This window comes from Microcebus murinus, chromosome 8, assembly GCF_040939455.1.
Source record: "Microcebus murinus isolate Inina chromosome 8, M.murinus_Inina_mat1.0, whole genome shotgun sequence".
Taxonomy (NCBI): Eukaryota; Metazoa; Chordata; class Mammalia; order Primates; family Cheirogaleidae; genus Microcebus; species Microcebus murinus.
In genome coordinates, this window is record NC_134111.1 from 97,184,384 (window position 1) to 97,209,727 (window position 25,344).

Below are 25,344 nucleotides of genomic sequence, written 5' to 3' on the forward strand. Positions count from 1 at the left end.
CAGAGCTGAGAATGCTGCCTTCCAAGGAGTTAACCTAGGTTTGGTTCCTGCCTCTTACACCAGTATGTCAGAGCTTGAGAGACTCAAGCTCCTGAGTTTGGAATCATTTGGATGAGAAGCAAATTATCATTACTATGTCTGATAAGGCTGCATTGGAGAATGTGGCTTGAGCATTGGTTACGGTTGGGTCCCCTGATATGTCCTGATAAGATGGACTGATCAGTAGAGAGGATCTGTGCCCTCAGAGACCAGCCTCTCACAAAGGGATAGAAAATCTCAAAGGGGCTGAGACATGTAAGATAATTCTCCACCCAATTTAACCACCTAGAAAAGCCATTCTTTCTCCCACAGGGAATAATGGACAGGGAATAAAATGAAAGAGAACAGAGAGTTTTCCTTCCATTCATTATGCCCTAAGGGAATAGAAGTCTTCTCTCCTTTAAGGAAACATGAGGAATAGAGGATAAATGTTTTCCTCTGACATTAGTAGCTACACAAAACTTTTTAGTTTAAAAATCACTTTCATATACTCCGACATGTAAATAAATCCTATCAGTGGTACTTAAACTGTAGGGTTGACAAGAATCACCCTAAGCTTGTAAAAAAAATAGATTACCCAGGTCACACTACCTTTTTATAAAACAAAGGTAGGTGTTAGGGCTTTGACCTTAAAGAGTTACTGCATTTGAGCTTTTAAGCCAATTTTGTTTAACCATTAATAGTGCTTACAGAGCCCATGAATCCTGCCCTACGGAACCACAGAAGAGGGTTTATCTCACCATAGGGCTGCCTTCTGCTCCTCAGAATGCTCCTTTAGTTGCATTTGTATGTGCACACCAACATGGAAAATAATACGGAGAACTTTCATGCAAAAAATATATTAAAAGTCAGCAAAAATGTTTATTATTACAGTCTTAAGTAGGTTCAACAAAGTAGAGAATGTTTCTCTGCCAAAAGACTGCTTTCTATCTAAAATATCATTATCGTCAACATGATCTGTCTTATCCTTCAAAAGTGAGAATTGTAGTTACCCTAGAGGAGAACTGTCCAATAGAAATGACTGTGATGATAGAAATGTATTTTACCTGTGCTATCCAACATGCACACCGGCATGCAGCTATTGAATGCACATACTGCAACTGCAGAACTGAGTTTTTTAAAAATTGTATTTAGTTTAAATTAATTTAAATTTAAGCAGCCATATTTGGCATCTGGGAGCCCTTTTGGATAACATAGCTTTACAGCATGCTTTTCAGACTCTGGGTTGAAATGCATTGATGGGTCCTGAAAAAAAAAAATTAGTGGTTCATGTCAGCATTTTCAAAAATGAATTAAAATTATACAGACAATATCAAAGTTCCTCACAGATAGCCAAGGTGTTATTTCATGAAGTTTGCTTACAAAGGAGAGAAAAGGAGTTCCTGATCACAATAGAAAATATTTTGTGTGGAGTGCTGATCTCTGCCCCATGGTGTCTATGAAATAAGAAGCGTAATTTGGGGAGTGAAAGTAGAAACACACGTGAAAACTGCAATTTTTTTGTTGCTTGTAGGGACAGAAAAGCCAGTAAGAAACGACGTGATGATAGCGCCACCTTGAGGTTTAGTAATGATATTTCAAGTGGGGAAAGGCTGAAAGGAAAACAACGGAGTAGATGAGAAGAAACACTCATTTTCTCATGAAGTTGTGCTTCTTCCTACAGCCACCAATAGAGGTTCACATATGCCAGCCTTCGAAAACCTTAATTGGCCACCTCAAACACAGGTTCTAACCAGAGACTGTGTCAGCAGACAGAACCTGCCACGTGAACCTCCTGGCAGTATTCTGGTTTTTGACGTGGGAACGTCAGGGAATGAAAAGAAAGTCACTGGGCTTTACCCTATAGACGGTTCAAAGGTAGCCTTCACAGGTGGATATTAATTCGTGATTGTTAACATTTCATGTCTCATTTTATGAAGAAAGTATAATTATTAAATCCTCAGAACCTATTGGCTACTATACAGATACAGTAATATGGCAACTCTGGGTAACCAGTTGTTTTTCTACAGACTTGCCCAGGCAATTTAAGGGGAAAAGGATGCCATGTGGGATAGATATGGATCCACAAAATTGTGAACTAAATAAATAGTTGCTTTCAGCTATTAAATGCTAGTGTAGTTTTTTACTCAGCAATTGGAAATCAGAATCGATTTTAACATTTGTTTTGCTGTCTATTGTAAAAATTACCCTTCTCTGAGGCCTCAGGGCCATAGTGAATTCTTGCTGATGCAGAAATGTCTTGGGGAGTGCTTGTGTGAGCCGTGTCTGAAACTGGTAGAGGGGCTGAGTTTCCCATGCAGACTCGGCGTATTGCAGGACAAAAACTCATGCAGGGAAGAAGGAGCACAGGAAACAGAGGCATCCCTGGGAATGAGATGTTCCTAAGAAATCAAAGAACTTTTGGGATGCACTTAGTTCAAAAAAATTTTTCTCTAAATCTTTGAACAGCTATAGGCTGCTGATGTCTATCTTATGACACTCACTGGTTCCCTGATACTCAACCTTCAGCTCCTTCCTTTCTATTCCTTCCCTAAAAGCTGCTCAGAGCATTCCTTGCCACTCATCAGCACAAACTTTCTGTCCTGGGCCAAGAAATCTGCTTCCTATGTTGATTCACAGAGCCTGTGATGCTGCCTTCAAATATGCTGTCAGCCATTAGGGACCTGGTGGCCAACAATCCTCATTCATATCATTTCTCTATCCATTGCCACCCGCAGCCTTCCTGATTAAACATGGACTATCTTCTCAAGCCATCTTTAACTATACTGTTAAGAAATAGGAAACATTATGTTTTTGGACTTAGCATGATCCTGAGAAAATAAAAATAACTGTCACACTTCTCAGTATTCCTCACATTTGCATCATAATTCACCATTTGTGCATCATTTTGGGATTCGGGACAATGAGTCCTCAGCAACGTGGTGGAGTGGTTCAGCATGAGAAGTGAGCCCTTTGCAACCTGAGCCCGGCCTCTCTTCCCAGAAACTCTCCTGGCAATCCGTCCACCTTTATCAAGTTTTAGCATTTTGGACTGTTCTCTTTGGACTATCACAGTAGACTCTTAATTGGTTGGGAGAGACACATGTAGATAGCTCCAAGTCTCATTTCTTCTTTCTTTTGTAACAAGTCTGATTTAACTCAATGGAAAATCAGGATGATTCCAGAGACTGAGCTCTAGACAGTCACCCTTTCTAGCAGGCTATTTCATCATTCGGGAAACTCTAATTGCTACATAGCTGACCACATTTAGCTAGCATCTCTTCCTCCATACCAAGGGAATATAGAAAGTCCAGCTACCTCAGGATTTTTCAGTCTTGCTAGGTATTTCATTCCACCCCCAAATTTCTGGGAACTTCCTGTGGTATATCACTTGCAAACAAATCCTCCATTGGTAGGTCTTAATGTGCATAGCCTATACCAGTCCTGTGGCTCTTGTTAACATGCAAGTTCCAATACAGTAAGTCTGGGGTAGGGTCTTAGTGTCTGTATTTCTCTCAAGTTCCTAGTTGACGCTGATGCTATGATGCTATGAGACATTGAACCACACTTTGAGTGGCAAGGCTATAAGCCACAATATGTAGGTTTCCACCAAAGACTAGCCATCACTGTTTGAGTTAGAATGGAATTAACTTTTTCCATGATGATGAAGAGCAATATGTTCATCCAGCACTCTGGCCTTTAGAAGGTGGCTTCAAGCCTAAAAATATATTATTCCTAGTCCTTTAAAAAGAAAGTATCATGTAGCCTTAAATCTGGAATTTGGACTTTTGGTTGAGGAATGGCCATTTTAATGGAACAATATACTGGAATCTGACCTTTCTTGCCATTATCTAAAAATCTAATTTGTCAAAGTCAACAATTATGGGATGCTTTGGAAAAGAACATACCATCTGGATGTCAATAGCCCATCAAGATCTATCATAACATCTTAATATTTTGTGGTATTTCTTTATAGTCAGTAATTTAAAGCATCAGTCAAATATTGCCACAGAGGGTAATATAAAACGTGTTTGACCTGGACAGATCATAATGCCAGAGCTGCTAATTAGGACATCTGCTTCAATTAGGAAAGTAATTTGAGGATACTCTGTCTGCTGGATGAAATATATGAGGCAGGTGACAGCACCACAAGAGGTGTTTTGACCTCATTGGCCTGTAAGTTAACCAGTGTGACAAGTGTTGTTTGAATTGCATGTGAAGACAAAGCCAAATCAAAAGTGTGGAGCTGTATTATTCATAAGGGCAAGCAGAAATTTATGCATAGGTCAGAGAGTTGGGTGTTTGTCTTATCTTTGGTCTTATAGTTAGCCAGTAAAACATCCATGACTGACCTTCCCAAAGAGTCCCTTGGGAAGACACCAATACTGTAACAACCACCTTCGGATGATGGAAAGGACTTTAAGAAAGAGTCCATAGACTGAGAAAAGATGAAACAGAACGATGGAAGAGATTGTTCTTGCATAGAGATTAATTTATTCAAAAACTAGCATAGCAAAAGGGGTTTCTTTCTGAGATCTGGGCTTGAATGTTCAATATAGCCTAAGTATGATAAAAAAACCATATACTGCTTGGGAATAATATGATTTTGAAAATTACTTCCCTTAGCTAACATTTGCATGACACTTGCAAAGCAGTTTATGAAACAATTCATCAAATGTTGCTTTCGCTTTAGAGATGAGAAAACTGAAGTGTAGGAAGAACATGGTTTGACAGAGATAAAAACACTAGTGTTATCTAGCTGTCTCTGGAATCCATGACATCCTTAATAAATCACGCTGCTTTACATAGATTTCCACATGTGATGCTTTGTTTTCTTATGGACACTTCCAACTTTTGAATAAGGACCATGTAATTCATGAGCTTCACATTAAAGTGCTTAGAACACCATCAATAGTTATCAGGACAATAGTTATCATGCATTGGCAAACTTCAGATTTGAGCAGATAAATCCTTGCTATCTCTGCTTTCTTCAGTGAGCTCAGCTCCATTCCTAAGCTGGCAGCAGGCCTTTCCTAAAATGTCTGGAACATCCTCCAAACACCTGGTGAACACTTCCAGAGGAGTGGATTCGGATACTCACTAGACACATGCCTTCCTGCTCCTGCCTCCCTGTATCTCACCAGCAGCTGGGTGAAAGATGACTCATTTATGCTAACTATCACAACATGCTGTTTTGATAATTCAGAAATCATGATGCTCTTTAAGGATTAGGACTTATTCTAAGTTATTTTCAAAGATATTCTGCCAAATAAGAGAGTGTTTATCGGAACTATTCAGAATATTTCTTGAAAAGAATGTTTTATACTAACTATGTACCATCTTATTCAATCATTGCACCAATTCTCCATGCTATTTCCTTCAAAGTAACGTTTTCCAGATTTAAAAAAAAAATTTGCATGCTTACATAGCAGAAAAAGATACAGGCATGAGAAAAATGCTATAGCAATGACTTATTTTTTTATCTATTACAAAATATACATGAAACTGTATACAGAGGGTTCAGTTCATTTCTAGCCATGCCCAGAAATGATGGTTGTGAAGTTTGTTTAAAGGTTTATGTCACTACAAAATGTAAGTCGAGTATAAGAGAATTGAAGAGATACTATGAATATTTAAAATTCCAGAGTTGTCATTCTGACATCTCCAGAACATGCTGGCCCCAAAATTTCTGTATTGTTAAGCCTTTATTTACCTTTACATATTAAAAACATATAAAGATGGTGTTCAAGTTAGGAATAAAATGATAACAGAATAATCAGAAAAATAAGGTAGAAAAAAAGTAGAAATTAGGCAATTAAGAAAAATTGAAATGATCAACAAAACAATTTTTCTTTTAAAACAAATTAAGTTTCTAACTAGATTTATCAAGGATAAAAAACACAATATTGAACAATATTAGAAATTAGAACAGAGAAGTATCAAAGATACCATACAAAACTGAAAAAATAACTAAAAGAAAAATATAAAATATTTAGGAATGATTTTCAACTTACAGAAAGCGAAAGTTCTAGAAAAATATAACCAAATTTAACTTTAAAAGAACTAGAAATCAGATTAGATATTTCATTAAATTGTATATTAAAAACTTTCTATCACTCTCTAAAAATGTCTAACTGATAAGAGTCATTTTATACAAACTGTTTAAGATCCATCTCACCTTATTGAAACTGGGAAAACATATACAAATCAAAATGATATAATAGACCAAAAGCTCTGCAGATAATGCTGGCAAACTAAAAGTTTCCAGAGTTTATTGATGTATAGTTTACATATCATAAAATCCATCCATTTAAAGTGTAAAATTTTAAAGTATATTCACAGAGTTATGCTGGTTTATGTTGGTTATCTTTTCATTTTCTTGATGGTAACATTTGTAACACTTAAGTTTCTAATTTTAATAAAGTCTAATGTGTCTATACCTTCTTTTGTTGTTTGTGGTTCTAGTGCCTATCTAAGAAACCATTACCTAACCCATGGTCACAATTTATTCCTATGGTTTCTTTGAAGAGCTTTGTGTTTTTATCTCTTATATTTAGTTTTATGGTAAATATGGCGATTTTGTTTACAGTGTGAGGAAGGGGTCCAAATAAATTCTTTAGCTTGTGAATATCTAGTTGCCCCAGAAACATTTGTAGTAAAGACTAATCTTTCCTCATTGAATTGTCTTGGCACTCTTGTCAAAATCAATTGGTCATGCCTGTAAGGACTTATGTCTGAGCTCGCCACTGTATTCCATTGGCGTATTGTACGTATCTATTCTTATGCCAGTACCACTGACTGGCAACTGGGCTTTAGGGAGCCCTGTGATGTTGGCCACACCCATTTATTTATTGTCACAGTTAACGGGGGGGCAAGGGGTAGCTCATGGCTCAAATGCCATGGACTCTTACTGTCCTTATCAATATGTAGTAGATTTTCTTGAATAAGTGCTTTCTTGTTTGCCATATGCACTTAGGACAATTTCCAGTAACATTAGGTGTAATCTTTTAAAAATAATTTTCAACAGTTATGATTGTTTCACTGGGGTGGGGATTCATGGTGCTCTTTGCACCATCACTTCAGAAATCTCTTTGAGGTGTTGAGGGTTTTGTTTTCAGTGTTTTCCCTTCTACTTTTCAATTTATATATTTGTTATTGTTTTAGTTCACTGATCTTTTCTCCTAGAGTGCCTAATTTTTTGCTAAATAACCAATGAACTCTTTCATTTAAGATATTACATTTTTCATCATGAGAAGGTTTACTTTATTCCTTATTACACCTTCCATTTCTCTCATCTCTATTTGATGTTTTCCTTTAAATACTTGATTGTATTTAGCATATTGATAGTAATGTCTTAAAGTCTTGGACTACTAATTCTACCATCTCTATCATTTTTGTTCCATTTTTTATTGACTAATTGTTTTTATCCTTTTTTTAGGTATGCCTTGTAATTTTTTAGTACATGCTGGGCATTCCAAATACTATGTGTTTGAGTGTTTGAACTTTTTATTTTAATGGAATGTTGGAATATTTTTTCTGCAAGATAGTTGTTACTTCACAGCTTGAACATTCTGAGGCTCATGTTTAAGCTTTGATAGCTTGGGTCTAGTGTAGACTTTACTCTAGGTATAATTTAACCCTACTGCTAAGATGTGGCCTGTCTAGACTCTCTACTGAATACCCCAAAGATTAGCCATCCATTTTGACGTTTTCTCTGAGTTCAAATACATACCTACCCTTGTGAGCTCTGGGAATTTTTCAGCTTATAGCATCTTGGTTCCTCTTTCTCTGGGCTCATGAAATTTTACCTCATGCATGTGTGGCTCAGCATTCATCTGAAGACTCAAGGGGGACTTGCTCTTTGGACACTTCTGGAATGATTTTTCTATCTAGCTCCCACTTATTCCTAATCTCTGCCTCACAGTTTCCAGTCACCTCAGCTTCACTAAACACTGAGTTCTTTCTTCTTAACTCAACAAGACAGATAAGCTGTGTTGGAGTCCCTGCCACACACCACAGCCCAGAGTTTGTATCTAGACAGAAAGCCTGGCTGTGACGGTGCTCAGCTCACTACCTTCCTTTCTCAGGAGCAAAGTCCTATGACTCCTGTTATCTAATACCTGGGAATATTTATTTTATATATTAATTTTTGCCTTGTTTTCTGGCTGTTTGCAGCAAAGCATGAGTCTGGCCTGTGTTATTGCATCATGGCCTGAAATTGAGTCAACATGAAAAGTTTTTAAGAAGGGGAATCATAGTATGAAAACAGCAGTTTGAAAATGATGGACAACATATGAAGAAGTATAAGTCACTCCTTGACCTCAGGGAGTTCACAATTTAATGTAAATGTTTCAAAATTTTTCTATTAAAATGTACTGGGAAAATATGATCACCCATTTGAAAGACTTTCTTGTGTATTCCTATGTTTATAGCAGAGATTCCTAAGCTTGACTATAAAACATGATCACTGGAGAACTTTAAACAAATGCAATAACACCTGAAAGCTAACTATCTTAGCATGTTTCCAGTATAAAATATAATATTTGTAGCTATGTTCATGATGCTGTATATTTTTTATTTAAAAAAAAAATACAGATAACAAAACCCAGACTGTTCTGATGTAGTTAGCCTGGATGAGACCCAGAAATCTATATTTTTAAATGATCTCCTCAGGTAACATTAAGACAGCCAAACTTGGCACACTTCGAGTGTAGACTTAACTGCTTTAGTATGTCTTCTGGGCACCATCAAATTCTCGAAACTGTGTCTGATTAAGTAGGTACAAATCTGGACTTTTTCGTGTTCCCCTTTTCTCTCCTGAGGCTATCTTATTACTCAGCTTTAAACTTTGTTGTAACATTTCTTGGAAAGACTAGAGGTGGCCGCAACCTTTTCCAATCTTTGTAATGTAGCCTGTGGTCCCAACGTCAACTCACAGAAGGAGCTTTGCAGATGTGCCTCACTCCACCACGGCTGCTATTTGGAAATGCATCTAGTGAGTTCCACTAAACACTGATGTGAAATGTGTGTTTCCCCAAGTGAAAGCCTTTTGCTCTCACAGCTGGCCTTTCTGCCTGAGTGAGTCTCTTGCTCCGGGGCCTGGCCACAACTCCAGAACCCCCATTCCAGGGGTGCAGTGACCACCAGCACACCCCTTCCCTCAGAGTCCAGCTTTTTCTTCGGTGAGACTCTATTCACCCCTCCCTGGGATCTAACAGTCTAGACTCCTCTTTCTACCTAGTACTGTTTTCTAGGGAAGCCCGGAATGGCCCTCTTTTCCTAGAAACTTTAATGGAGGAAGACAGTTGGCCCCTGCCTAGGTCCTCTGGACGAGCCAGCTGGCTGCGTTTTCTTTCCACAGCTGTCTGTAGGCTCCGTCTGCACCCAACCTTCACGCCACAGAAAGACAGTTCTGATCTGTGTGGTCAGCCAGTGTCCCTTGGCAGTGAATCATGTCATCTCATTTTTCACACTAGCTCTAGAAAACTATTTGAATTCAACTGCAGAAAAGAGAGAGGCAAAATTGTCCCTAAGGTCTCCATTAAAACCACTCCCAACCCAGTGCAATGCAAACTAGCATCCTGGACGGGTGTGACAGCAGAGGAAATGTACCAGGTCTGCATCTTCTGAGCTTTCTTTTCAGCTCATCCAGACAAATAAAAATTCAAACACTGGCAGTATTATGAGTATAAGAGAATACTGTATGTTAAATACCAGAGAGAATTTCTATTAGTTAAAATATTGATGGAGTGGTGTGAGAAAGATATTGTTGAACAGCATGCCACGTGTATCAAACTCTCAAAACAGCTCCAAAAAGAGAAGTCAGATGAATTTGGTATAGCTTTCCTTCCCCCGGCTTGGCCCATACTAACAGCAGGGTAACTTAACCATAAATATTGGTAGCTCTCATACAAACATGCATTGAATTTATTCTGAAGCCATGCACCCTAACCTTCTCCCATATCCCCATTAGTATCTATCTTAATACATCCATTCAGTGACTAGAATGAATAAATCAACACACAACAGAATGGGAAAAAAAAAAACCACAAAGAGGTGCAATACAATCAAGTCTTGTTGGTTGTATAAAGAGAAAGTTGGGGGAAGTTAGAGTGGTGGGAGAAGTGTGAACTGGGTGTCTATTCACCCACATATTCAGGTAGTTATTTGCAAGGTACTCATACTGAAGGGTACTTGCTCTCACAATGGAGAGACAAAGAAGTAAGGAAAAGCCATAAATTCAAGTATCCTTTGCTATCAAGCATATTCTGTGCATGAGTTTTTTAGTGAAAAATATCATTTTGTCTGAATTTAATTAGTTTACATTTTTTTGAATGGTGAGAAGGGGAAGTTTGGATGCAAGAGATATATAAAAAATGTATCCAAATCAATTTGGGATCTGAGTTTTGAAATCAAGAGCTGGACTAGCAAAGCAATCTGTACCACAGGATAGCTGTCCTTGCAAATAGGGAAAGATGCCATAAAGGCAAAAACAAAGTAAGTTGTGTTTGATACCAGGACGGAAAGCCTAATTTAGACGGGGTGATGAGAGGACTGTTTTCTAGTGGGATGATTTTGCGGTAGAGAGCTTGGGAATGACCAGAGCTTGTTGAATCAAAAGTGGGAGAAATGTTTTTTCTCCTGACATTCTCTGGTGTTCTAGGTAATTCATATGCTACATGCAAAGGCCCAGGGAGCGGGAAAGGGCTGGAAGAAAAGTAACGTGGCAGAGTGATGAGTGGGGAGAGGTGTGTGTTGAGAACGGCGATGTCAGGAGGTGTCTGACCTTGCAGTACGCCGTGAGGCTGGGCCGCTGTTTGCATCCAGTCCAAGGGCAGTAGCTGGCCACCGCAGGGCTGTCCTTCACAACATTCTTCAGAACAGGATCGCAAGGAAATGCCTAAATTCATAAGAGAACCCAAGAGTCATCAGAACAGGAGAATATCTGCTAGAGTAACAGACTTGCCCTAGAGGAGTTAAGACCTCCTGTGCACCAAAATTTGAACTAAGAGCTGTTATTATCAACATGACCCTGTTCAGATTTAGATCCTAGGAAATGGAGCTTCTAACATTCAAGGGAGCTAAACTTTCATTTCCAAAGTTTAACAGAGTGCAGAGGCTTCTGTGAGAAGGCTAAGAGTAGTTGTGAATAAACCAAACACCATCATCCTCTGGGCTGTGGTTTCAGCTTCCTGATTCAACTTCTCACTAACTTAGCAGACTTATGTCCACCGTGGAACACTTGCATTTTACGTTTAATGGGACTTCCCTAATCTACAGAGACACTGGCCACACCAGAGGGGACACCAGACACGGCTAAACAAATAGTGGGAGAAATAGTGAGACCTGAACCAAAGTCCAGATATGGAAAACTTAGCCTCTTACACAGATGTTTCTCCACAGAGAATTTATAGCACAAGATGAATTTCCCGTTTTCAATACATCTTAGACTACTTGAGTGATAAATTAGTAATATCAGTTTGCATCATCTTGTTCTTTAATTTATGCTGTAAGCAGATGATCCAACAGGATCTACAAAGCAGTGATGGGACCATACTGCTATCTTTTGGCCAAGTAACAAGCAAAGATAGAGCTGACTTTATTCAGGGATAAACAACCACAAGTATTAAATGCAAAAGAGAACTTCAAAATACTCTACAACCTAAGAAGGATAGAAACGGTGTGAGAAAGAAGTGTAAATTACTATGGGAAAGCAGCAATACTTTTAGGGTCAGGTGTAAACACTTCAGATGAAAACATTTTCTCTCCATTTCAAGGCAGTGACATCAAACATGGTCTTTAATCAATTAAGACATGGAAAATGAAATAAGATAGCAATTATATGTGCTTATGGATATTGCTTATGTGTTTATATATACCTGCCTATATGTGAAATGTATAACACCAGTGATACAAATGACAGGAGAGGAGAAGTAGTCCTATTTTATTTTTTAGGTACTGGCACTCCCTGTGAATGACTGTAGTGTTATTTGAAAGTAGACTTGGATTACTTATAAATGTATATTGCTAACTCTGGGGTAACCACTAAAAATGTAAAAAAAAAAAAGAATTATAACTGATATGCTAAGAAAGGAGAGAAAATTGAATCATACAAAATGCTCAATTAAAATCGCAAAAGGCAGAAAAAAGAGTGGAAAATAAAAATAGGAACAAAGCACAAGTAAGGGTGACAAATGGAAAACATTTAATAGTAACAAATATAACAGACATCAATCTAACTATATTAACAATCATCTTGAACATCAATGCTTTAAAATCACAGTGAAAGGACAGAGACTGTTAGAGTAGATCAAAAAGCAAGACCCAACTATATGTTGTCTGAAGAGGGGAACAAGACAAGGTCTCTTCCCTTGGAAACATGACACATGAAAATATTTCAGAGGGGCTCAACTGTTTTGCTAGCAAAGCCATATGTTTCCTCTTGGGTCCCCCCTTATATCCGTATTCACTTGTGGTGGAAACCCGTTTACTCACCAGCTCCTCCTCACCTTACAGATCCACCCTCAAATGTAACTTCTTCTGAAAAGACTTTCCTGCTACTCTGCACTTGCCTGCCCCCCCATGCTGTGGCTATCCTGATGCCATCCCCGGGCTCCCAGTCCCCTGGACTTGCCCTGTCATGGCCTCAGCATTTGGCTGCTGATGTCTGGCTGTGTCTGTCTCTCTCTTCCTCTGAGTCTGAGACGACAGTGCTTTGGCCCCAGAGCCTAGGGAAAAACCTCTGACAAAGACAGGACTCTGTAAACGTGCACCAGCTGTGATAAATGTGCCCTCAGTGTCTGCGAGAACACAGGGCAGGTGTCCCTGATTCAGCTTGGGAAAGCAAAATAGGAAACCAGGAGGAGACACTTTAACTCAATCTTAAACAAATGAACCAGGCAATGCAGAGTTGGGAAGGAGCTTGGAGGCTTTACCTAACGCAGTGAGGTAACCATATTTCACTATTATTTTTCTGTAGTTTAGGAGCTCCCCAGAGACCCCAGCCTGGGGCGGAGCATGTATTTGCAGGTGAGCAAGAACAAAGGCGAATGGAAGAACAAGCACCACATATATTCACCAGCAAACTGGTATTAACTGAGCAGCACCTAAGTGGACACATAGGTACTACAGTAATAGGGTATTGGGCAGGTGGGAGGGGGGAGGGGGGCGGGTATATACATACATAATGAGTGAGATGTGCACCATCTGGGGGATGGTCATGCTGGAGACTCAGACTTGTGGGGGGAGGGGGGAAATGGGAATTTATTGAAACCTTAAAATCTGTACCCCCATAATATGCCGAAATAAAAAATAAATAAAAAACAACAAAAAACCATTAATAAAACAAATAGAAAATTTACAAAATTTTTTTTTTAAAAAAAGAGAACAAAGGCTCCTTCCCCTAACATTTCCTGCTTCCTGCCACTAGAGGGCGACGCGCGCCCATTTATTGTGTCCATCTGCCTCCTGGAGGCTCCTCCCCGCACCTGCTACCACCAGCTCACCTGAATAGAGGAGGCTTCTTATACACTGCTACATTTGTGTCAAATCATAAAATTATCCCAAGCCCAGCTTTTGTGAATGAGTGGTTTGCATATATTCACAGCCTTAGAATATTAACCACATCTCAAATGGTTTATTGCTACTTTTGCCTAGATCTTAGAGTGCACCAGGCACTGTGCTACATATTCTACATGCAGGATCTCTCTGCACCCTCATGAAAGCCCCATGACATGGTCATGCTTGTTATCCCTATTTGTCAGATGGGAAAAGTGAGGCACAAAGAGGTTAAACGCCACACCTGAACTCACTAAACCTGTTAGTGATGGGACTGGCTAAGGAGGAAGCAGCCTTAACCCCTGCAACCTACCGTGCTGGGGAACAGGTGCAAGTGATCCGGGGCAAGGGGGAGAGCAGGGATGAAGGGAGCACGGGGTAGACAGTAGAGACTGTAGGATCAAAGGATCAGAGGAGGGCAGAGGCACGGCGGTGTGCTTGCTGAACTGTCACAAGCTTGATTTTGCTGAAGCAGAAAACAGAAAAGGCAATGATGAGAGATGTGGCCACAGGGGTAGCAGGGACTCTGCCATGCTGAGTGGTTGTGCCAGGATAAAGAGAGCCGTTTTGCAGGAATAGGTAATCCTGCAAGTGTTTTAAACTGGGAAGGACAGGATCCATTTCATGTCTTGTAAAAATCGTGTTAGTTGCCGGTGGAGAAAAGATAGGCAAGTGACCCAGTGCTGATGGGGACTCAGGAAGGAGATCCCAGCACCACCGTAATGACAGAGGGTTATGACCAGAAGGGGGCAGAGGCTGGGGCTGCAGAAAGAAGGGGGCGCAGGCTTCTAGGGCAGGGTTTCTCAAACTCCGCACTATCGACATTGGCTGGACAATTCTCCGTGGTGGGGCTGCCTTGTGCTTTGTAGGATGGTCAGCAGCATCTTGCCTCAACCTGCCAGATGCCAGTAGCACCCCCAGATGACAGCCAGAGATGTCTCAAACGTTGCCAAATGTCCCCTGGGGGACAGAATCACCCTTGGCTGAGAAATACTGCTGTAGCATCATCATCTAGCACAGCCTCCCAGAGGGAAACTGAGGCCCAGATTTGAATGACAGGTCTACCTCTCACAGCTACGGGACTTCAGGGAAGACGACTTCACCCTCTGACCCTCTTTTCCTCATTAGGAAAGGAGGACACCAGGCTCCCTGGAGAACACCGTGAGGCTGAATGAGAGAAAAGCTCCTTGCAAGCTGCCTGACACGTGGCAAGCCTACAGGAGTGTGATTAACAATCACGAAGGTGAGCCTTACCTGCATGACACTGAACCCTCTCTTCCTTCCTGTAGCCGATCCCTGGTGACCCGGCAGAGGGGGCGCGCCTTCCCCTCGTCCACACTGCCCGTGCCCAGCCCCCTGCACTCCAGCGGAAGAGCTAGATCTCACTTGGGACAGTCAGCCCTGAGAATCAAGATGCTTGGAAAGGAACCCTGGCCACAAGCAGAGGCTCTCCCCTGTCCCCCAGGCAAAAGCAACGCAAGGAAGGAATGCTTTTACCCACCCAGGGGAAAGCTCCCCCATGCATGGGCCCAGAGTTAATACCAGCACCTTCCTCTGGGTGAATGCCACGGGGGGCTTGCTGTGTGGGCTGGAGTGTTTGGTCCTGATTATCAAGGAGAAATAGGGTTATGCTACACAATGGACATGGGGAGGGATGCTCTGGAACCCTCTAGGTGCCTCTTGATGTTAATGTACATGTCAATAGACGTCTTCAGCAACCTCACTAGAGCAGTCATCCCAAGGGACCCAGATCCCTTAGCGGTGAGAGTATTGGTCACCCCACGGGGGGCAGAGCAGCTCTCAGACTTGGACTGGGGGTAGAGAGATGGCATGAAGGTCAATAATATCTATATCTTCCCTCTTTCACACTAATCTTTTCTGGGATTTTAGTTTTATGGTGTTCTGGAAATACTTTTCTTTATTGATTTTTTAAAGTTTTCTTACAAGAGCAAACATTACTTTCTGCAGCCTCTTTCTGGCTTTGTCATCTTTCTTGTTTAAATTTCAGGAGTATTTTTATTGTAAGCCTCTGTCAAACCTGTGAATCCTGTTATGCTTGAAAAGATTTTTATTACAATTTAATGACAATCTCTTACAATTCAACGATTCGATATAATATAATATTGTAAAGTCAATTTATTTTTTGGATTCCTTTAAGAAATTAATTTCTTCATGCATCTGGTATTGCTATTAAGTTTGATATCAATTTGATACTTTTTTTACGTGCTAAATGATCTACTCTTTCTCTCTGTCTTAGACATATTTAATATATATCTTTAATGCTTGTCTGTGTGAGTTTTCTTTTTCTCTCTTGTTTAACATTCCATGGGGTTGTTAGTATAAGATCTTTTAATCGTCTCTGTCTCTGGAGAATTTATATTGATTATTTATTCAAATATTTCTCCCATCCCTTTTATTCCCTCTGCTTCTAGGGCCCATTTTTTATGGATATTGGTACATCTCCACATCTGCCAACTTATTTTTCCTGTTTTTGAATCTCTGCTGACTCCTCCTAAGAAAATTCCCTACTTCAATCCTTTTGTCGAGTTACCATTTGCCAGTAGTGTCCATTTTGAGCACGTTTGTGTTGTAGACTTCGAATACTTTTAATGCGAATTGGTTCCACTGGATTCTTTTTAATGACTTCTCACTGTTGCTTCCTCCAGTTAATTTCCATCCTTAATCCATTCAAGTATATTTACATGCCTGTTTTAAAATCCCAGAATTAAAATCTCCAGGAATTCTGCTGCGGTTATATAGGCATGTTCGGCAGGCATGCGGCCTTCCCTTTGGGGTGATGCCCTGCTCAGCTCTCGAGTTAATTGGGCCTTTGAGCTCTTGTTCCCAGGGGAGGGCAGCGACCCTGGCTCATAAAGTGTGAGGGGGCAGAAAGAAGCCCAAGCCATAGTCGGGAAGAGCCCCAGGACAGGGGTCCAGAGCAGAAGGGAATCGCTGTGGCTCACTCCCTTGAACTTTCTGGGGCCAACCCTTCCATCCTCAGGGTTTTGCATGAACAGAAATAAGCAGCATTTGGAGTCAAATGCTTTCCTAGTTTGCAATCCATCATTCCAATGAGTTTGGGGAAAAAGGGAAGGGAGTGTGACTGCCTGAGTGAGGTGGAGCAGATTGCGCGTGTGCACCGTAACTTTTCATCCAAATCTCTGTCCTTCTGTAGTCTCTAAGAATGGACTGTGGTTAGCAAGCAAATTCACCATTTTGGTGGGAAACCAAAGCATCTCAGTTGCAAATACCTGTCAAATTTCCTACATGGTGCCATGGCTTTTCTGGGATGTGGGGAAAAAAGAAGAAATACAAAGTGGCAACAGCAACAAAATGAGGATCCTGGCCCTTGTGAAACTTCCATCACAGCTGCTTTGGTGGGGACGGGGGGGGGGGGGGGGGGAGGAAACAGAGGGCAATGCAGATGCCACATCAATTTGAATTTCAGCTCATCAATGAATAATTTCCTAGTATAACCATGTCCCAGAAAAGGACTGGGTCCTACTAACGATATTTGTTGTTTGATATAAGTATATGTCAAATGTTGCATGGAACATACTTATACTAAAAGGTTATTCATCGATGAGCTGAAATCCAAATTTAACTGGGTTTTTGTAATTTTGTCTGGCAACCTTAGGGGATGAGCAAAGAGACATATAGAATGTCAGATGGTAATAAGTCATGTGGAGAACAATCAAGCCCTTCCATTTGGAGAAAGAAAAGGAGGAGACATCGTCTTGTTGTGGGTCTAATGGCAGCGAGTCCCTCCTGATCCCAGTGTCACGGAGACTCCTTGATTGCATCATCTCTCTGGATTCTAGAGGCAGATCATTTTGTCCTGGGACTGGGGTTGTTGTTCTGAAATTAGCAAAGAAGGAGGGAGGAAAGGTGCCGAGGGAAAAGTGACTTCTTGTTAGCTGAAAAAATGTCAAAAACTGTATTTTTGATCTCATCTAGAGAATTTGAATGCCTAAAATCCCACTGGTGGGAAGCAGACACAACGATCTCCTCAGCATTCCCCAAGCTGGGACAGTGTTCTCTATCTTTTTGCCATCTTCAATGTAAACATTATTAGAGGTGCCGCTTCAAGTTTATTTCTACCACAAGAATTGTATTTGAAATCACATAATAAATAGAAAATGCCTTGAGAACTCTAATGCACTGCTTATAAGTCATCGTTCTTACTTTACTATTAGGTGCAGGGAGGGGGTTAAGCATGGGATTGATCTGAACAATGTTAAAAGCTGCTCATGAGTCATAGCCTAATGAGGGTGGTTTCTTCTTGAAAATTTAAAATTTGTATCTACCTACATAATGGTGTGATTTGGATGTGTTTAGGCTCACCACAAATTGCATCTTGATACCATCTATGAATTGCCCTATAGCCTGGAAAAACTCTGATGGAAAAGCTGTGTTTATGTCCCCTAAAGACTTTCTTTTGCCCTGCAGGTGGCAAACATCACTTTATGCACGTAACGTTGCCTCATGCAACCTGTAATTTTATTCCATAAAATTGTGATTAAGCTTATCTCATCTTGCTAATTGTTTCCATGACTTACTGACACTCCCACCAATAAATTAGTTGGACAGTTTCTTAATGCATAAAACCAAATTACAGAGAAAGCCTGGCTGTGAGTCACAATTCCTGGGGTTTCGACCTGAATTTACTAACTAGGTTTGAGGGCTTCAACAAATGCTTGTGATATATTTTCCTTTCTGGGCCTCCCTCAGTTTTTTTTATATGTAAAATGACAAATTTAAAGTAATTATTTCTAGGGAACCATCTGCCAATCTGATTCCCTAATTTTTTTATCAACATGTCTTAAAAATATAATATTGTGGAGTTATATTAAATAGAACTCATCCAAAAAGCCTAATATATAATCATTGAGATTTTTTTCTTTTATTGTGATTTTTTAAAAATAACTTTGTGAGTCTTTTGTCAAGATAGATGAGTAGTATTGCACAATAGCAAACCTGTACTAAGGTCTGGGTTGCTGCTCTGATTTTTTTTAACGATACTGCTAATGACAAAGGAGATATTAGTCTAGCTGGTGTACTGTAAGAAAACAATCCACTGTGTGGCAGTATAATGCAGAAAATGATAACAATCAGGCCCTCTATTTATAATGAGATGTGCTTTGTCAGGCCACATCATCTTTAACTTGAATTATTTAATCAATACAAAACATAGCCAAGTAGTGAGTTGGAAAATATTGGTATCACTGTCTGCCTGTTTTTAAAGAATATCAACATTAGAAATTTTATGGTGGAAATCATTCCAAAAAATAATTCTGAAATGTGGGAATTTTTCAACACTTCAAGAATTTTATAAGATTAGTGAAAAAGAAATATAACAAACAAGTGCAGTTATTAAAATTATTAAATTTTAGTGCACTTATTAAATTTAGTGCAATTATTAAAATTTTATTTTTTCAAAAACAGATGCTATAAATTATTAATTGTGGGGAAAAGATCTGGCGAGCAGAAAAGGCTCATTAATTTTTTTCATTTTAAATTTATTTTTTAAGGTATCATTTGCCCCATTGCCACGCGTGGTGTGAGATGAGGTGTTTTCAGTGATTCCAGACTGATGGCCTAAAGCAGAGAGTGACATATGCTCAAATCAGAAAGTCATCATAACTGGGGCTCATGCACCTTCCCAGAGATTTCCTGAAAGACTTTCATTGCAGACCCTCACACCAACCACCGCCCCACATTTTCTCTCCATCTCCAGACCTTAGGAGGGGATGGAACAAAGTGGTGAATTCAGTGTTCACGGAGAGATAGTTCCCTCCCTTCCCACTGGCAACATGGGGAAGTGCCCCCAAGAAAGGGACACGCAGGAGACATTTGTGAAGACTTGAGTGAGCCAGCCACAGTTGAGGTGCTGTTGGGATCCCCATAGTGGCAGGAAGAAGGATTGTGGAGGACCGAAGCCCTATGAGGTTTCAGTACTGCATAGTCACGGGAAGTTATTTGGAAGAACCTGCAATAGTTTCACACACATATCCCGATCAGTTGAGATTCCTTAATACACCTTTATTATAAAAGGTATATTATACTGTTCTCCATGTTACAGCTAAATTTTAGCTGCCATTAATGTCTTATTAAAAACAGCACATTAGTAGGTTTGTATTTTTGTGATGCATCTTGAAATTCTTAGTTTTTGCTGCTCATTTATCTTTTAATTTATTGGGCCTGGTAGGGTGCCTAGCATAGAAAATGCACTCAATAAATATAGAACTAAAAAGTCATAGTGTGTGCGTGTCCGTGTGTGTGTTTCTGGATCATGGTATTTCCAGTACTCAATTTTCTGTATACTATTCCTGAGGCAGCTATTGCTGGAACACCCACACGTTAGAATTATCTGCAGAACTTTATAAAACACTGAGGTCTATATCCAACTCCTAGAAGATTTTGATCTAATTTGTCTAGGGTATAGCCTGAAACACTAAGGTTTACCAAAATTCCCAGGAGATTCTAAAATACAGCCAAGATTGAGAACCACTGTCTAGATTAATCTTCCTTCTTACCAATTCTTTCTTTGGCTATATCTAATCTACAATTTTACCCATTCACTGTGATTTTAATTTAAATGAGTATACTTTCTTTAAATTTTTAGAACATCTATTATTATTTTAAATTGCTCTTTCTCTTTTACTATTGTGCTATTTTCTTGTAGTCCCAACACCTTTTTGTATATGTTTAATGATTTTAAATCTATTTATTTTATAGCCTCTATGGATGATTATTCTGTAGGAAATTCTTAGGACTCTACTACTACTATTTTGTGCATGCTATTAATATCTCTAGCTTATGGAAGCTTTTTCTCTTCCATGTTTCATAACTTTGCATTGTGAACTGAACTTAAGCGGGGCTCTATTTGGGAATCCTGATGGCATGAAACCAAGGCAGTTTTGCCTTTTCTTTTGTAAAATACCCATTAGTGTCTCCACAAGCCTAGAAAACCTGTTTCATGTAAATTTATGGCATTCTAAGTTTCTGAATCACAGAATAGTCATACTTCCCCACTCCAAACCACTTTAGTGGGCAGGGCTAGGGTTTACGTCTCTCACAGGGGCATGTTTTCCCCTGGAGCCAGCAAAGTTGGTCCTTGCCTTCTCAGGCAGTGAGTGAGCTTGTTAGGCAGTTTACTTCGAGGGTGCACTTTCTTGATCATCACCTGCTTCCTACAGGATGAAGGCCTCTATTCTTGGCGCCACAGAAAGATGGTGTCCCAGTCCCCTGGCTTTGTCACTGTCCTTCCCTGACACCCCTCCAGGAAGGCTGTATCTGCTTTGCATTCTTTGCCCTGTGGTTTATTCCTACTGCAAATGAGATGATTTCCCTTCTTTTTCTGGTACCTCAACTATGCATTGAAAATAATGTTTATATCGCTTTACCTGATGTTTTTATAGGTTTGTCCCAAGAGATTTTTCAGACTAGCTTCTCTTCTTGTATAAACTAACCCCCAACCCATTTCCACCTGACCTCAACACATTGTACATAACAGATGCTCAATGGCATCTTCTTATTTCAGTGTCACCAGCTTCACTACTACCCCACTCCCTGCTATTCTGCTGGAACCCTCACTGACACTGAGAAACATTTATCATTATTTTACATCCCTTGTGGTTTATTAACTCAATTTCTTTCACATATATACACAACACTTGGGGTGCTGTATTTTTGGTTATCGAGCTTTCCTTTTATGGATGAAAGAGTTTTTTGAAATCCCACCTGTCCCAGAATGGTTATAGGCCACAGAATGATCATCTTAAAATAGGCATGGATTTTGAAGTTTTTAATAATTTTGATAAAAAAAAAACACTAATATTTCACTACTTCTCCCCCAAAAGGTCTTATATGAATGCATATTTTCAATTAAATGATTTCTACAAAATATATGAGATTGCTAATATTTTAAAGTATTTACAGGTAAAAATCTGGCCCATATCATCTGCTTTTCACCTTATAAAATAAAATAGAGGCTTGTGTATTTGCTACGTATCGACATTTGTTTTGCTGGTGATACTGGGAGGTTGTGCCGAAAAGCTCTTTTCCTTATTGATTGTACATATTTCAAGAGGCAGAAAGTGGTTTATAATAGACATTTCAAAGGACTTCTGGAAAGATAAAAAGAATAAGACTAGTAAGCAAGAAAAAGAGATGGTTGCTCCAAAGTAATATTGTGGGGAAACAATAATAAAAATAACTGTAATGTAATTGGAAATTAGTTTTTAAATTACATGCGTTTACTTAGCTTTTCAAGGAACAAAGGAAATAAAAGATAATGAAAGTAACATCCATCATCAGATTTCTCAGATTGCATGAAAATGTCCCTGCCCTTAGTTAAAAAAAAAAAAAAATCAGTGTCTCTTGCATATGTTTAGCCAGGCTTGGTTTTGATTGTCTCCATTATAATCTTCTTGTTAGAGTGTAATGAGATTCAGTCCTGCACATATGAATACCCACCGCCTGTCACTGAGCCATCTGTCCGCGACTTAAAGGCATGAGCATGCTGTCTGCAGTGAATAGAGGAAAATGGAAATTTATATTAGAATCCTTTCTCTTTGTTCTTTGTTCATGATTTAAAGTCACTCAGCTCCTATTCTATTCAGAAATTTAGCAGGCAACCTATCTAAGAACTGTAAAACGTGTCTTAAAATTGGGATATATTTTGACATCTGGACATTGGCCAATCTTTCTCCTATACCAGATTTCTTAAAAGGAAGGCTTAAAAAATAGACTTTATTTTCTAGAGTAGTTTTAGGTTTACAGAAAAATTGAGCCGAAAGTACAGAGCTCCCATATAATCTCTTTCTCCTTGTCAGTTTCCCCCACTATTGCATTGGTGCGATACATTTGTTACAACTGATAAATCAATATCGGTACATTATTATTAACTAATATCCATAGTTGGCATCAGTGTTTGTGTTGTACATTCTATGGATTTTTCCAAATGCATAGTGTCATGTATTCATTATTATATTATTTTATAGAATAGTTTAACTGCCCTAAAAATCTCTTGTTTTTCATCTATTCACCCTCTGTACCAACTCTTGGAAGCCATTCATATGTTTTTACTCTCCTTATAGTTTTTCATTTTATGAATTGTCATAGAGTTGAAATCATAAAATATGTCATTTTTTTTCAGATTGGTTTCTCCTACATAGCAATCTGCATTGTACCCGTTTTTAATTACCATGAGTATATTTTTCATCTCAGATCAATTTATTCTCTTTTCTCCTATTTCTTCCTTTAATTTTGACTTTTTATAATTACTCATCAGTCACATAACTAATGTCCATCATCAGGTTTAAAAAAATAGCTATATTAGGAAAATATTTAACTAAGTTGCCAAAGTGAGATTTAAAATTTTACTTAGTACTAACTAGCTCCACTTTATAAGTAAAGATAAATAAGAAAGGGAAATAAATCAAAGGGTGATGGTGTGGTGGCAAGAATGCAGGTGTACCTCTTTGAGCTTTGAGGCTTAGTTTCTTCATTTCTAAAATGGGTATACTAGTTTGGCATTCCAAGGTCTTCATGAAGATTAAATGTTTTACATGATGTATATAGAAGGCACCCAATAACAGTGAAGAAAGTAGACAAGAAATAGAAGAGAAGCCAAAAGAAAGAGAAGGAAAGAAGATACAGGAGTAGAATAAAAGATTTAGGTTTTGTTAAGGCCTATGGTAGAAGTTATATCTGAGAACAGGCTTCCATCATCAGGATATGAGACTCTCTTGAAGGTTGTGAAATAGATAAATATTTACCTTTTAGAAAGTCTCATGGCTGTTGAAACCTAGATAAGTTTTCAAGTCTCATTTCCCAAAATCAAAAGAACCGGCACAATATGTAATGCCCTTTTCTCTTCCCTAATAATCCTGAAAAAATATATATATGGAAAGAATTAGCCTAACCACTGTGGAATAAAAATGGCAATAAAATATAACTATTATATCTTGAGGTATTTCAACCCCAAACACCCTCTTTTCTGATTTTCCATTAGTCCCATCTCTAGATATTACATTTCAAAGTGACTATTAATTTAAGTGTTTTACAAGGAAAATGTTGCTTCCTTGAGCTGACACAACTGATTCCATCCAGGCAGGCCCTAAGGTTTCTCAGTGGCAAATATTCCTGGGAATCTTGCTTGAGGAGAAGGGCACTCTTTTTGGTGTTTATGGGCTAGCACCCTTGACTCCCCAAGAGTCACCGAAACCCTGCATATTCCAGGGGCAACATTCATTAGTATGCCAGCCTCTCCTACTGAGAAGAAGCACCAACCACATTGCTCACACAAGCGAACAGGAGTCAGTCCTATAAGTTACATACCTGTAAGCCCTGGTCCCTAGAATTCCTGTCCCTGAGTCCACATAGCCCAGCTGCACTCGGGGTAAGGAGTTAGTCTGTCTCTTCCTCTTCAATCCAGGGCATGCTCAGTGTCATTCGTAGACACACTCACCCTCTCAGGATGATGAACCAGTATTTTATCTGAGAGCCTTCTAGAGTCTTCCAGAGTCTTCTAGTCCATGTTCATTTATGACTGCCAGAGACCAGCCATAGTCTCCTCTTGTCTCTGAGGGAAACAGCTGAAGTCAGCCCCACTTAGCCTGCTCTCTCTCATCATGCTCTGGAGGAACTGAGGCAGATGGCCCTTCTTTGAGTTCTGGCATTACCCAGACACAGAGGCGTGCCTCTCAGATCCCGCTTCAGGACTGCTTCCATGTGAGGAGAATGTGTAGCTGACAACCCCAAGGGGTAGACCTTGCTACTTCAGGGTCTACCCCAAGTCATGCTCAGGGCTGCCTCCAAAAACTGACTAAGCAAGAGCTTCTCCGTGTCTGCCCAAAGCAAGCCACCTCTAAGGGGCCAAGCTTTCCTCCAGAACACCTGCTTTGGGCTGGCAGGGACTTTGGCAGTCCACATCACTGCTGGATGGTTTCCCCTGCCATCCTGCTCCCGTTGCTTTCTTTACATAGGTGTTTCTTAAGACTTATGCCCTCCTAACTCTACCTCAGCATCCACTTCCTGCATCAGGTGTTATCTACCTAATCAATGAAATCTGTCCTTAACTGAAGAGGGTGAGACCAATGATGGGATCCCAACATCATGATTAAATGGTAGGAGACTAGAGGATGGAGACCGAGTCTTCCTTATAACACACAGGGCATGCATGTGATAACCTTTCCAGAAAGGTTTCTAAAATTCAATTTTCATATGTCTTGTATCCCAGAATTCATCTTTGGCTGTGTTTTTGTTTTTTATTGACATGGCCAGTGCTCCCCTTTCCCCCAAAGCATACCTCAGCCTGAAAGTCTTCATTTTAATTGCTTAGGCATGGTTGTGGGGGTTTGAAGTCCACAGGTAAATTCGGGTTAACCGCTTGGCTGCTGCACTCTGCTGCCATCACACACGAAGGATGGCTCTTCTGTTCTTCCTCCTCCCTTTCTTGGCATGGCTTAGAGTCTCAGAAGCTCTTTTGGCAGGCTGCGCTGGGATGTCATTTTCCAAGAGAGGGATTCACTTATTCAGCTGACTGCCTCCTTTATTTATTGTAATATGTTTTGGCAGCTACGGCAAATAGAGATTAGGTGTGGGCTGCTTTTCCTTTGAACACAACTTGCTGCAACAGCAAGGGACATGTCTCCCAGATTTGGGGAGCATGTTCAGTCTAATGAGTCACATGGAATCCCTGAAATTTCCATTCACAAAAGGATTGCCTTGGGCAGGCTGCATATTGTAGGGTGCCTTTGCTGC